The sequence below is a fragment of the Muntiacus reevesi genome, chromosome 14, assembly GCF_963930625.1.
Source record: "Muntiacus reevesi chromosome 14, mMunRee1.1, whole genome shotgun sequence".
Taxonomy (NCBI): domain Eukaryota; kingdom Metazoa; phylum Chordata; class Mammalia; order Artiodactyla; family Cervidae; genus Muntiacus; species Muntiacus reevesi.
Window position 1 is genome coordinate 37,720,069 of NC_089262.1, and position 16,516 is coordinate 37,736,584.

A 16,516-nucleotide genomic window follows, 5' to 3' on the forward strand; every position below is an offset into this window, starting at 1 on the left:
AGTCATAGATGTCATCTCTGCAACAGAAACAGAGTGGTGGTGGCGAATTTCTAGAATGTTTAAAAAAAAAAAAAAACACACACATACACCCATGTGCCTTTTCAAAACCAACTAAACTTCTATAAAGCATCTCTAGTTCTTTCAAAATTTGTGTTGTAAGCAGTGTAGGTGATGCTGTAGTACTTTATATTTTTTTTCTTATAATGACAGCTACCAATTCTTTTTCACTTAGGTTGAGAAATTTCATTTAATGGCAGCTGAAGGGCCATTTTCAATTGGGAAAATTCATTTATATCTGTGGTAAACTTTATTTTGATGAAAAGTTGCACTAGTATTTTACCACCAGATGAAAACAAGATGAGCATCATTTAAGAATTAATGTATTTAAAATAAAGTACAGAGAAAAACATGTATATAATATATCAGGCTTTGTTTTGAATGAATCTTTCCCCCTAATCCTTAATGTAAAGATCTTGTGCTATAACTTTTAAAGCCATACAAATAAGAGTGCTAAACTGTGGACTTAAAAGTAGGTGTGTAAATATTTTTAATCAGTATTACTTGGAAAATAAAATATAACAACTACAGAAAATAAACCAATATGCTATTTTCTTTACCTGTTAAATATTGGGAGATATTTACATTTTTAAAGTAAACTTTAAAATTATGTGTTTATGACTCTTTTTTTTCAATTTAACCAGTGTTTAATTTGGTTTGTGATCAGAGGTGCCTTTTCATCTGTACTAATATGACTGATACATGAATTGAGATATAACATTCTCAGTATATATCTCCAATCCTCAAAAATCAATTCAAAAGAAAGTAAGAAGGAAGAGATTGATATTTGCTATTTTACATGGTGGGACACAGTAACCAGTGGGATTTTAGTAGAGCCTATTTTAAAAATCCTTTCTCCACTAAGAGTGTGTTAAATTTAAAAGATCAGTTCCACATAACACATTTTGGTAACCCTGATGTTAAATGGTTATCACATTTATGAAGTATATTGAAGAGAATGGCTTTCCATGACTGGAGAATTCATGGATTTAGAGATAAGAGGAATTAGGAGACTGTCTTTATTTTGAATCGAAGTGTATGAACATTTCCAAGTCTGTTCTCTTTGATAGTTGGGTATTGCTACAAAGCATAATGCTACAAGGCATAATTATGTTTTATATATATAGACGTGTTTTTCTTTGAAGTCAGAAAATTCTGATGATAGAATTAATTGAAATTTTCAGTTTGCCTTAAGATGTCCATGTTCCTGAGTTATAGTTTTAAAAATGTTTAAATTCCTGACAGTGGTCTCAAGTATATAAATTACTAGTTAGTATCTAGTGGATTTTGAATGCTGAAAATAACTCATGCTGTGCCCCTAAGCCAAGGTATGAAGCAAGATTTATTTTTAAATATAATTTTTCAAGAGCCCTGACTGCAATGTAGAGATCAGGGACAAAGGCACAGCAAAGCATTAAAATTATCATTTGAGTTTTCAGAGTTGGCAAGACCTTTCAAAGCAGGTTTGAGGAACAGATATAGTTCATTTACTTTTCCCAAAAGGTTTGAAGGCTATGTGTGCTCCAAATGCCAGTAAGTTAGATTATCACAGAAGACAAGGAAAGGTACCCGCTGGTAGTAAACCTTGCAGTTCCTAAAACATTTTGCATGTTGTTGTTTAGTCACTAAGTCATGTTCTTTTTGCATGTCTCTTGCAACGTCATGGACTGTAGCCCACCAGGCTTTTTTGTCCGTGGTTTTCCCAGGCAAGAATACTGGAGTGGGTTGCCATTTCCTTCTCCAGGGGAATCTTCCTGACCCAGGGATTGAACCCAAGTCTGCTGCATTGGCAGATGGATTCTCTACCATTGAGCCTCCAGGGAACGATAATGTATATTGAAGTACTGAACGGGATGTTTTGTTCTCGTGTTACTCCTACTGGAGTTGTTAGCTAGGTCTACAGTGTGACAGCTGGGTAGTACTGCAGATGTTGGTCACCCACAGGAATCCCAAGAGCACTGGAAAATGACAGGAGAGCCTCTCCTATCTACCCTGCTCCACTGTTCAACACCAGTTCTTTGATTCCTAAACAGCAACTGGCTGTCCTTCAATTCTGACAGTACCTGGAATTAACACAGATTCCAGAAAGTGAGAAGGGAAATCATACCAGTCAATCCTAAAGGAAATCAACCCTGAATATTTATTGGAATGACTGTTGCTGAAGCTGAAGCTCATACTTTGGCCACCTGATGAGAAAAGCTGACTCACTGGAAAAACCCCTGATGCTGGGAAAGATTGAAGGCTAAAGGAGAAGGGGATAGCAGAGAATGAGATGGTTAGATAGCATTACCAGCTCAATGAACATGAATTTGAGACTTCAGGAGAATAGTGGAGGACAGAGGGGCCTGGCATGCTGCAGTCCATGGGGTCACAGAGTCGGACACAGCTTAGCAACTGAACATCCACAATACTGCCCCCACTTGAGACACCAGCCAAAGAGTCCCCAGGGTGCCCACACTTGTGCCTGGTTAGCTACAAATTAGACGTTCCCACTCCCTCCCAGGTTAAATGATTCAGTGGAATGATCCAGAGCTCAGGAAAGCACTATGGAGTGTAGTTTATTATAAAGGATACAAACCAGGAACAGCCTGAGAGATCATAGGGCAGAGGGGTGAGGTGGGGGGCGGGGTGCACAGCACATCCTGTTCTAGCCTGGTGCTCCCCCTCCCAGCACATGGATGTGTTTGCCCAGATGCTCCCTCAGCCTTGTCTATTTACTTCCCTTGGGGGCGGGGCCATAGTTCTAGCCCTCTAATCCATATGGTTGATGACTGGTGACTGAAGCTAAGTCGCTGCATTACATAAACTCAGGTAGAGGCTTGTTAGGAATAACAGAAGATATCACTCGAAATTGCAAGGGTTTTAAGAACTCATTGCCAGGAACCAGGATACTTTTTTTTTTTTTTTAATTATACCACATGTATCATCTGGGAGTCAAAGGGAAACTAACTGAACCCCAATGTCAAATTTAAAACCCAGAAGCCTTTTGAACAGAATACAAAAACAGAAGGATCTTACAATCCTACCATTAAAAATAGGCTGCAACCCTCTTCCTAATATTGAAAGTAGAAATATTTTCATGGAAAGGTAAGTGCTTCTGATCCTACTACATTAAATTTTGAAGTAATATTTCAAGATTTTAAAAGTCTATGAGAATCTTCTAGGCTAATTACCCACTTTATACTTTGAATAAGTGAACAGCATTGACTGAGGCCTGAATGTGATAAAATGTCCACTGGTAAATCAAGTGGATTTTAATGCACATCTTCAATGTTACTGTTTTAAATGATCAGATGGTCATGACAGTATTCACGTGGAAAAAGTTTTATAACCGTCATGTAAAATTACAACTAAGTGACCTTCAAAGTTTAGCCTGATTTTGTTGGAGATAGCAGCTTTGAATTTAACACTGAACTTTGTGTTTGTTACATCAGGAGAGGGAAACCTAAGCTGAATGTTAACTACTCCATGTTCTATAAACGTTACTTCCTTAATTCTGTTGACATGATACGTAGGAAGGCAGCATGTGAATTCATAATTGTTCGCCTAACTTTCCCACCTAATATGACACTAAATATGATGTAATTATACAACTGAAGTGATGCCCACCTTGATACTTTTACCAAAGTACAGCCTAGGAGAGGAATCTTGTAACAAAATAGCATCACTTATGAATCACTTATGCCAAGCACTTTACATTTAATCATCTGAATGACCTCCTGAAGTAATTACATTATTAGCTGTCATTTTACAAATAGAGGAAACTAAGATGAGGAGATGAGAAATAGCTGGTGGAAAGTGAAGCCAGTATTTGAAACCAGAGAGCTTGACTTCACAGACTACAGTCAATTCTGTATGAGATCTTTGTGGCTGACAGTGTTGGCTTGCACAGAGCATAAGCAAAATAGCCATTTTCCTTCTGGAATTTACATCAGCCCTTGATGGGTTTGAGGTGGAGGGAACAGGAGATCAGAAAAGGTGGCAAGAGATTCATAGCAAATTGCCTTCTGATAGCTCCTTGCTGTCTCCTTGCCTAGAGACTGCACCGTCTAGGCAATGGTTCAACAACAGCATGCAACAGCATTTTGTTAAAACACAACTCAATTGGTCTGGGTTAGCATTAGGACTTGAGAATTTGCATTCCTAACATTCCCAGGTAATATACTGATAGTCCTGGAGCCACCCCTGGAGAATGGCTGACATAGACTTAAGCATAGATGACTAGCCAGTGGTGTGAACATTTTGAGGGGCTCTTTTTTTATAGGTAGTCAGGTGCTACTTTCAAAATATCTTGTTACTTATTGTCCATGTTGATTATTCATGTAATGCACTGGACTAAGACAATGGTCTTGTCTTTTCATATTAATCAAGAACATTCTACTTAGTAATGAATTGCTTTTCTGTTTCTGAAATGAAAATGCCACAAAGACATGATCTGTTAAAGAATAATAAAAACTAGAAAATCAGAATAATTGAATACTTTTCTTTCCACTGGGTAATTCATATACACTTTAGAGACAAAATGATGGCTAATATCTGCTGAGGAGCAGGTGTCAGTGTATGAACTCACCTAAGAGAAGAGCTGATCATTAACTCTGTCGCCTGGTAGACCACCTTATTAGAGGTGTGTTAGAGCAGTATCTGTGTCCTGTGAAATAATAGCTATCTGTTAGATACAGCTATGAAACATTATGGAGGGAATAACAGATTCAGAACCCTAGTCCAGTTGAAATGGTGCTTATTAAAAACTAAAGACAAAAACAGAAGTAACTATTTGGTTCTTAAAACTTTTCATGAGATAATTTCGGCAAAGGATCAATGGGCCCCGAGCCTTCATCTGTTCGTTGTTCAACTGTAATAATAATACCCAAGTGCTGATTATTAAGAAAAATACAACACTTATTGCTATACTTGGGCTTCCCTGGTGGCTCAGACAGGAAAGAATCCCCCTGCAATGCGGGAGACCTGAGTTCGATTCCTGGGTTGGAAAGATCCCCTGGAGAATGGCATGGCAACCCACTCCAATATTCTTGCCTGGAGAATCCCAATGGACAGAGGAGCCTGAAGAGCTGCAGTCCATGGGGTTCCGAAGAGTCGGACACGACTGAGTGACTAAGCATCGCACCGCACTTTGCTATACTTGGCTACATATTCAAGAAAAGGTTGGAGTACAGATGCTATTAATATTATAGTAGGAATCTCAGGTAATAACTCAAGTTTTATAAAGAAAATTACTTTTATAATGAAAATGTCTCAAGATTACAATTTGAGTTTTTTTCTCTTTTTTACCCCCTCTATTCATTGTACTTTACCTTTAGGAAGAAAGCTAAGTATTGAACACTAATGACTAAATGATGAGGCAGGAATGTCTAAAGTGAATTAAAGTACTCAGAATATCAACAAAATTTAACCTAACTTGGTAGGGGAAGTATTGGCACTTCACCCAGTCACTGAAATGTACAACCTTTTTTTCTACTTTGTTGTTTTTGTTGTTGTTATACTTGCTCAACAAAAAGATTCATGTATTTTAGAAAAATAAGAAAGTTAAAAGCCACTCCAAGACTCATTTGTTGTTCAGTCACTCAGTTGTGTCTGACTCTTTTCGACCCCATGGACTGCAGCATGCTAGGCTTCCCTGTCCTTCACCATATCCTGGAACTTGTGCAAACTCATGTCCATTGAGTCAGTGATGACATCCAACCCTTTCATCCTCTGTTGTCCCCTTCTCCTCCTGCTTTCAATCTTTCCCAGCATCAGGGTCTTTTCTAATGAGTCAGCTCTTCGCATCAGATGGCCAAAGTATTGCAGCTTCAGCATCAGTCCTTCCAGTGAATATTCAGGATTTACTTCCTTTAGGATTGACTGGTTTGATCTTGTAGTCCGAGGGACTCTCAAGAGTCTTCTCCAACATCACAGTTCAAACGTTCATTAATCAGAAATAATTATTGCTAACATTACATGAATATCTCTCCATACACATAAGAGAAAACTTTTAAAAACAATTATCATACTAATCTTAGTTCTTTTGGTTTAATATTGCTTGAAATTAATATAAATAAGGGAAATAATACATGGGTAAACCTCAAATAAATGTTTCTTTCCTGCTGGTTCTTTAAAAGTACCTATAAAATTAAGGAAAAAGATTTTAATAAATCCTAATTGTTGTGATTCAATTTGGTTTGCTAATTATACTTGCATTGTCAAGGCTTGTGAGGTTAGTGTGCCAATTAAACAGCTGATTAATTGCAGTACAAGAGAGAATCTGTGAAATAGATAGATCTGAAGAAACTAACCATAATGTGAAAGAAGGTAAATAGAAGATAAAAATCTGGAAAATGCAAGAAAGACATGAGATAAAATGAGAAGGTCTGACACATAATGTTCAACTGGAATTTCTGAAAGAAAGATAAACATGGGACAGAGATCATAGTCAAAGAGATATTGTCTGAGAATGTTTCTGAATTGTCTCTTAAGACATGAAGTCTCAGATTCAGGTAGCACTTAGAATCTAAACAGCATACATAAATTTTCCTGAAACAGGATATGCCTTTTGAGTTATAGATTCAACTCTGCAGCAACACAGTCTGAAAAACTTTTGCTCTGTGTCTTCTCCCTAACATTTGTCAAATATCCCTCCCATATCTCTCCAAATATCCCTCCCTTCTGGCTAGTGGAAGAGGAAGAAGAAAAGCAGAGGTAGGAAAACCTCATGAACAGCTCAGGTTCACATTCAACAGGGATGTTCTGTACCAGGTAACTTTAAATTAGAGTAGAATGTACCTATATTTGCTAGAACAGCACTAAAGTTGGGGAGATATGTCAGAACTTGAAATAATAATGCTACCCTTTATTGAGCATTTATTGAGGAGGTTCTGACACGTGGGCCCCAACTGCTTAGAGACTGATGAAAGGAGTGGACAAATATGTTCTCAATGGGGGAGCCTCCTGCCAACCATCCAAGTCCATGGGACTCCGTGTTAAGAAAACCTAGCTCATTGTTTACCAGAAACTTTGTCTCATTAATTTTCACAACTCCCAGATTACAGATGAGAGAACAGATGAAGGTACATGAAGCCAGAGTGTCATGTAATTAGTAAGGAACAAAGCTAAGAGGCAGGGTGTAGCTTTATGACTCAAAACTAAACTTTTAGCCACTGTCAGTGCTTCTCAAAGTACAGAACAAGGACCTCCTGCATTAGAATCAGTTCTTCTATTAATAATTAGTTGTTTCTGAGAATGTACTTGGCTATTGCTAACACAAGGGAGCAGGGTTTAATACACTAAATTTTTTTTTCCATTTATTTTTATTAGTTGGAGGCTAATTACTTCACAACATTGCAGTGGGTTTTGTCATACATTGACATGAATCAGTCATGGAGTTACACGTATTCCCCATCCCGATCCCCCCTCCCACCTCCCTCTCCACCTGATTCCTCTGGGTCTTCCCAGTGCACTAGGCCCGAGCACTTGGCTCATGCATCCAGCCTGGGCTGGTGATCTGTTTCACTATAGATAATATACATGCTGTTCTATCGAAACATCCCACCCTCGCCTTCTCCCACAGAGTCCAAAAGTCTGTTCTGTACATCTGTGTCTCTTTTTCTGTTCTGCATATAGGGTTATTGTTACCATCTTTCTAAATTCCATATATATGTGTTAGTATGCTGTAATGTTCTTTATCTTTCTGGCTTACTTCACTGTATAATGGGCTCCAGTTTCATCCATCTCATTAGAACTGATTCAAATGAATTCTTTTTAACGGCTGAGTAATATTCCATGGTGTATATGTACCACAGCTTCCTTATCCATTCGTCTGCTGATGGGCATCTAGGTTGCTTCCATGTCCTGGCTGTTATAAACAGTGCTGCGATGAACACTGGGGTGCACGTGTCTCTTTCAGATCTGGTTTCCTCTGTGTGTATGCCCAGCAGTGGGATTGCTGGGTCTTATGGCAGTTCTATTTCCAGTTTTTTAAGAAATCTCCACACTGTTCTCCATAGTGGCTGTACTAGTTTGCATTCCCACCAACAGTGTAAGAGTTCCTCTCCTCCACACCCTCTCCAGCATTTATTGCTTGTAGAATTTTGGATAGCAGCCATCCTGACTGGCGTGTAATGGTACCTCATTGTGGTTTTGATTTGCATTTCTCTGAGAATGAGTGATGTTGAGCATCTTTTCATGTGTTTGTTAGCCATCTGTATGTCTTCTTTGGAGAAATGTCTGTTTAGTTCTTTGGCCCATTTTTTGATTGGGTCATTTATTTTTTTTTGGAATTGAGCTTCAGGAGTTGCTTGTATATTTTTGAGATTAATCCTTTGTCTGTTGCTTCACTTGCTATTATTTTCTCCCAGTCTGAGGGCTGTCTTTTCACCTTACTTATAGTTTCCTTTGTTGTAATACACTAAATTTTAATGAGCTCTCCAATAACCTGAAACTATACTGTCTTTATAGGTTTTACAGTTTACAGTTTTTATTTCTTTTGGAAAATAATATTTTTCTGACATTAAAATTTTTTTCTGACATACAGCCCATTCTAGAAAATGCAAACACCACTGGAAAGTATTAACATTGCTTAGATCACCTGAGGTTCTACCAGATAATGAAAAAGTATTTCTAATGTCTGGTGTATTTCCTTCCAGTTATATATATCACAAATCTGTGTCACTCTGTTTTGTAACTTTTGCTTTCACTTAACATGTTGAAAGTATTTCCCCCATACTATTCAAAACAAAAATGTTAACTTTTCTATATACTGTTACATTGTAATTAGCCTATTGTTGAATGACCCTGTCTAGGAGAAAAACAACATTTTTTTCAAGTGAAGGGAATTCAGTGTGAAGTCAGTCCTGTATGACTGAGTATCCCAGGACCCCCAAGGGAAAGGAAGGCATGAAGGAAGGGTTTATATTTTGAAAAGGAGCAGGACCTAGCAGTCTCTCTCCAAGAGGAATGCGGGTGACTCCTGGAAAAAAGTCTGGCTAGTGGACTTTAGGAGAAGTGGTTTCTGAAGCTGAGTTTTAAGTTTTCCTTTTCTATGGTAGCCTAAAGTTTTCAGTAACCTCTTAATTCTCTGGAATCCAGGATTGGCTTTGCCAAGCGTTGCTCTGCAGGGGCACCATGGGATGACCTATGACAGAGTATGTGTCACCTGGGAAGTTGAGGCTCTTGGTTTCTAGGCTTTTTCTTTATGAATTCTTGTTCTGTGTATTGTCATGTTGTAGAATTCAAGGAGTCTTTTGTATTTAAAATATGCAATGATTTATCCTGTACCTCATGGTTTTAGAAAGACTGATGGCACGTACTATTTTAAGATTACTCCTTAAAAAAAAAAAGTCCTTTTGTCTTTGAGGAGAAGGCCTCTCTTTAAAGGCACACTTTCCTCACAGAGAACCTTTATAACCACTCTTATAAAACAAGAAAGCACTTTTTCCAGGTTCTCTTGGTTTTCCTGCCAATCCCGATGGTCAGTCTGTGGAGCTGTCCAAGGTTTTATTTCTTGCCCTTCCTGCTCTGGCCCCTTTAATCATCACACGAAGAGGCAGCACAGGCTGAGGAAGACCACCAACCTTGGGTCAGACGCTCAGGTCCGAGTCCCAGCATCAGTACTGGACAGCTGCGTGACCTCGAGCAAGTCAAATAAGTTTCTGGGCCTCAGTTTCCTCATCTGTCAAAACAGGGCGGTAATCAGAGCACCTAACCGAAAAGGTTATTGTGAGGATCTAATCAGTCACTCTGTGAAAGTATTTATAACAGTTACTGGCAAGTAGCAAAACAAGGAATCTTTGGATTCCCTAACTTCTACCATAAAAGGGCTTTAAACTCAGTTTATTTTTCTCCTTAGCTCTTTCACTTTTGTCAATACACCCTAGCAATTATGGGGGATCAGCCACATGAGGAGGTGGAAAGATCGTTCGCAGAGCTGTGACTTAGGGCCACCAGTCACGGTCTTGCCATTAACCAGCCCTGTGGCCCTTGTCAACTGACTTCTCCGACTTCAATTTCTTCTGTAAAATGAAGGACGTGAACTTCAATAAATCATCTCTATTCTTTAGTATTCGGTGAATCGCATTCTCTCCTTGTTCGTAAACTGGAAAAACACTTGGCACCTACCGTGAGCCGGAAAGTCGTAGCTGGGGAGGACACAGGACACTGGGGATCTACTGCCCAAGGGGCCCCCGAGGGGCCGGGCCTAATGTATTCGAGGAATCCGGGCTGAGGGTGGCGTTAGCACTTCTTTCTGCAAAGCTTAAACGCTCCCAGACTCACCTGAAGAAGCTGCCACGGTGGTTTGCTAGAAAACCCCGTTCTGTTAGGAAGATTACTGGGTCTCCCAAGGACACGGAAACCCTTTTTATCAAGAGGCTGGAGCGACTCAGCAGGCAGCGGGAGTTGATGGGAGCCGTGTCGCCTCTTGCCATCCATCCTCCAGGAGCGCTCCTCTCTGCGGCAGCGCCAACCCCCCCTGCTCCAGTGTGTACGCTGGGTGTCCCCGCGCCGCGCGCACCCCCCCACCCCGCGCCTCCTTTCAGCCCCTCCCTCCCGGCTGCCATAGAAACCGGCCTACGAGGTCCAGGCCCGCGTCCCGGCGCCCCTCCGGCCTCCCCTTTCCCCCTCCCCCGGGCCAGCCCCCCGCTCCGGATTGGTCCTTCGGGAAACGCTGCGGGGCGCCTGAGTCCCGGCTGCGGAGCCCGGGCCGGGCCGGTGGGCGGGGTCTGCCACTGCCGCCCCTGACAGCTCCCGAGCCTTCGGCGCGGCCACTGCGCTCTGACACCCACGCACCGCCCGCGCCCGAGCCCACCGCCCAGAGAGCCCGGCCGGGCGCCGCGCAGCCGAGCCCGCCAGCGGAGCTCGCCACCAAGGTAAGCGAGGGCCGCGGGGCTCGCAGCCGGCACCCCACCCGGCCGCCCCTTCCTCCGCCAGGCTGCCGACTTGGGTGCTGAGCAGGGACGCCTGTCCTCCCTGGAACCCCGGGGCATAGAGAGACCCAACTCCCGGCGGGGGTGGGCGAATTGGGGTCAGGAGAAGATTAGCGCTCTTTAGAGCCGCCCCCTCCGAGGCCCATCGCGCCTGGGAGGCGAGCGCGTTGGAGGCGGAGGCCGGGGTGTGCCGGCGCAAGCAGCCTGCCCGTGCCTGGGGGCGTGCGCCCGGGGTGTGCGTGCCTGTGTCCCCGAGGGCCGGCTGGGTGCGGACACCCGGGTCTGTGCGCGCAGCCCCAGGCTCGCCCCGCGTACCCCAGCTGCGCGCTGCCAGCGCCCCCCGGGCGCGAACCCGGAGCCGCCGAGTTCGAATCGAGTGCCGGGGACCTGCGTGACCCCGGCGGGCAGTGGGTAGTGAAGGGCCCTGACAGCGAACGGCGGTGGTCCAGAGGAGTGGACCCTCCATCACACCCCACGCCACGACGCGCCCTAAAGAAAGACGCTCCTTTGGAAAGACTGTACAAGTAAAGAAGAGCCTGTCTCTTCTTCCCTGAGGTCCCTTCAGGAATATTAGCAGCCCGAGGATTCGGCGACACGATCCGGAAAGGATCGCAACAGGGTGTTTTAAATGCCGTTTCCGATCAGCGTGTGCCTGACCCAGTATCTGAGCAGATGGAGAGGTCAAGGCACCCGATAAAGGTGCTCTTAGCCCCCGTAAGAGCAGCGGAGATTCAGCCATCTGCGCTTTTCCCTTCCCGTCTCTCTCCCTCCTCCTCCGTCCCTTCCCGGCTCTTCTCTCCACCCCCTCCCGGTTTTCGTCCTCTCGACTTTATTAGACAAGAGGGCTCTCTGTTATACCCACCCTCCCCCACCCCCTTCCTCTCCCGGTTTCAAACCCAGAGCGAAGGAACCACATTTTAAGCTCTCACCCGTGCAATTCAGACAAGTTTGGAAGTTAAACAAATCGCCTTTGCACTCGAGGCCGCGGGAATCCAGAAGGGAAACAAACAAAACCAGACCGAAGGATCGATTCCAAGGTTAAGATTGCAAAGGGGACTCTAAAACGAGTATTTGTTTATGGCAATATGATTTTTTTTAATGTTTGTAAAATATGTATCACTCAAGCTTGCATCATCAGTATTCAATGTGATTCACAGAAGAGCTTCAAAAGATGGTTTCTGTTAGTGTTGCAAAAGCACTTCTAATTTTGGTTGCCATGGTAACTGGAGAAGTCGCCCGGCACTGTTGAGAGGCTGCCTGGATGGAACCGGGAACCATTCTTGAGGAGACCTCCCCAAGCCCCTCACGTTACCATGGTAATAATAATTGAGCCTAGAAGATACTTGTTTCTCCTGAGGCGTGTTGTTTAATTTTACCTTTGCAGAGTTTGCAGTTTGTGAAACAGATCTTCCCTCGCAGACAGCTGAGCGTAAACACTGCCCTCAGCCAATTGGTCCTGCTGGCCCGGCTCTCTTCCCACAGTTCAGCTGCCCTAAGGAAGGGAGACCGAGAAGAGTGTTTGATGTGAAAGGAATCCTGGCCTGGGACCAGATCTCTCTCCCCATTTAGCATTAAATTTGGACTCCTAATTAGCTTTCTAATTAGGAGGTGGAGGAATGCGAGAGGAAAGCCCAGAAAGAGGCTAATAGGGAAAAAGTCCAACTCTCCACGGACTGGTGTTTTGTATGCTGTTGAATTTGCCTAGTAAAGTCCTCATAGGTTTATTTTTGGCTTGACCACTGTTAAGTGGTAAGCCTGGAAAAACCTTCAGAGAGGTCTCCTTCTGTGCTAGGGGAAAATGTGGATTGATATTTAGTTTGAGGTGTGTGCTCTTTTCTAATAACAACTGCTTTTAGAATAAAGGCAGTTTTGTGTGAAACCTAAATTTCCCAGTAATAACTACAGATAGGCCATAGAGCCCTTTATGCTGTTGGTTTGGCCTCAGATTTTCAGTTAAAAAGGTTTAATTTGGGCAGAGTAATGGTCCCATTCAAATACTTTTATTAGTACGTGTTGATGTCTTTAAAGGACCCTAATTCTTTACACATTCACAAGTCCTAAGCTTTGAAACCTATAAATTAAATTTACATATTTATAGCATATGATTAGAAAATTTTAAAGCCAGTCTTTAGACTTACAGTTTTGTTTTTTTTTAAAAAAAGAATGTGGAGCTTCCCTGGTCGTCCAGTCCCTCTGTAAACTAGGGATCTGGGGTTTGATCCCTGGTCAGGGAACTAGATCCCACATGTCCCAACTAAGAGCCCATGCAGTCAAATAAATATTAAAAAAAATTTTTTAATTAAAAAAAGAACTTGTTTTAATAGGTTAATGTTTTCAGCCAAATATCTAGTTCCATTTTGAGAAACTTAAAAAGTAAAATATAATGTGAAAATCCAACTGCATTCTTTGAATCTCATTATAGTATTTCTCTAAGGACTAAAGACTCTTAATTCATTTGCTGATTTTCTTGCAGTTGTTGAAATGACAACTAAAATCAGTTTATAAAATGAGTCTCATTCTATGTTTTCACTTTCCATGGTCATTCTAGAAAACATTCTCTAGAATTGAAGTTATAAATTTCAAGACAAGAAGAAAATAGTCCAAGTTCTTATGATGACAGTGTCTACAATTTGAATTAAGCAGATCACAGTTCTTAAATTACTTTTTCTCAAGAACTTCAAAGATAGCTTAACCATTGTCATATAGCATCCTGAGGAATATTAACCAGTTTTATGGATAGGCAAGTTGTGTTCAAAAGACTCAAGTCATTTCAGGTAACTACTTGGAAAATTAAGAGATGAAAACTAAAACCACCTGGCATGTGTAGGAATATGAGTATCAGGGAGGACTCAGAAAATCTAGGCAAGGTACAATGGCAGGAAGAATTTGGGATTAAGAGAAAAATAGAACAGTAGGGGGGAAAGAGTCAAGAAAACTCACTTTTGCGAAGAAAACTCACAGATTAAAGGGAAGGGAGTAAAAAGGAAAAAAAAAAATTAGTGTAATGGGAGCTACCCAGAAAAACAAAAAAACCCAAGTTGGGAAACAGGAAGCTAAAACAAACTCTACTCTTCGCCTTCCACAGAGAACAGAGAACCTGATGCTTTTCAAGAAAGCTCTTGCTGTCGTATTTAGCCAAATTCTCCAATTTAGAGGCTCTCTGGGAGGATTGAGATTGGACCAAAATTCACTTCCAGTGGTATGACCTTCCCGTCTGCTGGCTAGACCTGCTTCTTCTCAACCCTTCAGCCACCAAGAAAACTTTCTACTCTGCGTTGGCTGGATCATTTAGTCGGGTCATTCTTAACTTTAAGTTGCAAGCTTCACTTTTAAAAACTGCTCAAGTTGTTATAAACTGAGTGCATTCATCTATAATTTTATGGATTAGAGCATGTTAAAAGATTCTAACAAAAAAACAGTCCCTCTCTTGGGTTACGATTGCTCTGCTCTTTCTTAGCTGTTTGATCACATCCTTCCCTAGTTGGAAATAATTCTCTTATGTGGCTGGTCCTTGAGTGATCAATTTTAGACAGAATCTGTACACTTTCTTTTATTACAGGGGAGGAAATAGCTCTCTTACTCCTCCCCTCCAACTTCCCCTTCCTCCATTTTTGCAACACAGTTGGTGGGAAAAAATCATCCAGAGCTCCATTAGTATAATCCTTTATTTACAAACACCAGGCAGGGGAATGCTCCAGAGAGGGAAGGAGGACTGGATGTTTCCTAGGACTCTAGCCAGAGCAGCCAAAGTTTGGTTGATTTCAGAAATAGTTAGGGAGTTTGGGATTGACATGTACACACTGCTATATTTGAAATGGATAACCAACAAGGACCTTCTGTATAGTGCAGGGATCTCTACTCAGGGTTATGTGGCAGCCTGGATGGGAGGGGAGTTTAGGGGAGAATGAATACATGTGTGTGTATGGCTGAGTCCCCTTGCTCTTCACCTGAAACTATCACTGTTAACTGGCTGTATTCCAATATAAAATTAAAAAGTTAAAAAAAAAAAAAAGAAATAGTTGGTCAAGGACAGAAAATGGAGGAATTGCTCTTTCAAGTTGGTAGCCATTGTTTGAGTAAAATGGATTTTCTACAGGGGAGTGGGAAGGAAGAGTGAGGGCCTGATATCTTGTGTTAGGATGGTGAGAAGGGAGGGTGCAGGAAGAAAGAACTTGCACACGTCTCCGTGCAAAGCTCTGCCCTATTAGTGCTTCTCACAAGTGACAGCACAATGTTAATTACATCAACATTGCATCTGCATGACAATGACCGTGTAATTATTTTTCACTGGAGCCAGGTGTGGACTGTGGATGTATTTCTTTTTCTGTACAACTTTTTGGGGAAAATCGTTTTTCATTTGTTTGCTCTTTAGAACCTATCATTGTTTATTCTAGTGGCTCTTTAAAATGCCTCTCCTTGGTTTTTTTCACACAATGAATTACATCTGCCAATCCTCTTCCTTGTGGGCCCCACCCCAGCCCTCTGAATGGACCCCCTCAGTTCTCCAGTCTGAACCAGTTTTCTGATGGCCAGGACATATAGGGGCCTTCTGAGATTTCTCTTCACCCCGCCTTTGTGTTGATTACCTGTTCTTCCTGTTCCCTTGTCTTCTTCTTTCTTGGTTTATGCTTTTCATTTTATAAAGCATCTGTTTTGCTGTAAATAGCTTCTTAAAAGGGGGTATAGGAAGTAAATCTGGGGGACTTTGCATGTCTAGAAAAGTCTGTTTCACTGTCACACTTAATTGATGGTTTGCCTGAGTATAGGATTCTCAGCTGGAAATTCATTCCTGCAAATTTCCAAAGGCATTGATTTATTCTTTTCCAGCTTCCAGTGTTTCTGAGTTCAGTGCCATTCTGGTGCTAGATTCTTGGCATGATATCTGTTTTTTCTGTCTGGGACCTTGTGGTGGTCTTTCATTTTTAAAATGAAATTTCACTGAGTACAGATCCACTTTCTCTAGGCTATGTTCATCTACCTGGTGGAGCCAGAAAACACATCCTGCACTTTCGGGGAAATAATGATGTAGACACACTTGGAAAATTACTCTGTTTTATTGGTTTCTTTTCCTTGTCATGTGTTGATTATTGTTAATTGTATCAACTCAGGATTTTTGCCTTTGAATAAATTGGTTGCTGTCCTTTGGAATCATGCATGCTGCCAGACCAGTTTCTCTGTTCTCACTACTTTTTGTCTTTCAAAAACTGATCTCTTTTGTCAATCACATAGGATCATATCCTTCACTTTACTAATAATTTTGGTGCTTTTTGGGCATTTGCTTTATGTACATATTGGTTTAAAGGTGTTAATCTAAGCACAAAGACAGCAAATTTGTTATAGGATATGAAAGCCAAGTCTAAAATGCTGGTACAGCTTTCAAACCTTTCACGTCAATTATTGGTAATTTGCAGAACTGGTATCTCTCTAGAATGTAGACTTACATGCCTTCACATTTTACGTGGAGGAAACCAATCCAGAGATGTTTAGCATGGAGTAATTTCTTCTGACTCATTGCTAAACCCTTATTCTTTCATCCTGTCTCC

The 16,516-nt window shown here is 41.7% G+C and overlaps 1 protein-coding gene across 2 annotated transcripts in view; it reads left to right on the forward strand.

The window, feature by feature from the left end:
• Positions 1–10,788: 10,788 nt before the first annotated feature.
• NIM1K (NIM1 serine/threonine protein kinase) overlaps positions 10,789–16,516 on the forward strand; it is a 71,848-nt gene continuing 66,120 nt past the window's right edge. The window contains exon 1 of one of the 2 annotated variants that reach the window (XM_065905448.1): positions 10,789–10,916. The gene's annotated coding sequence lies outside the window, so the exon portion shown is untranslated. Of the gene's footprint in view, positions 10,917–12,152; positions 12,290–16,516 lie in introns of those variants that run through there. The other variant, XM_065905449.1, reaches the window with a different exon arrangement.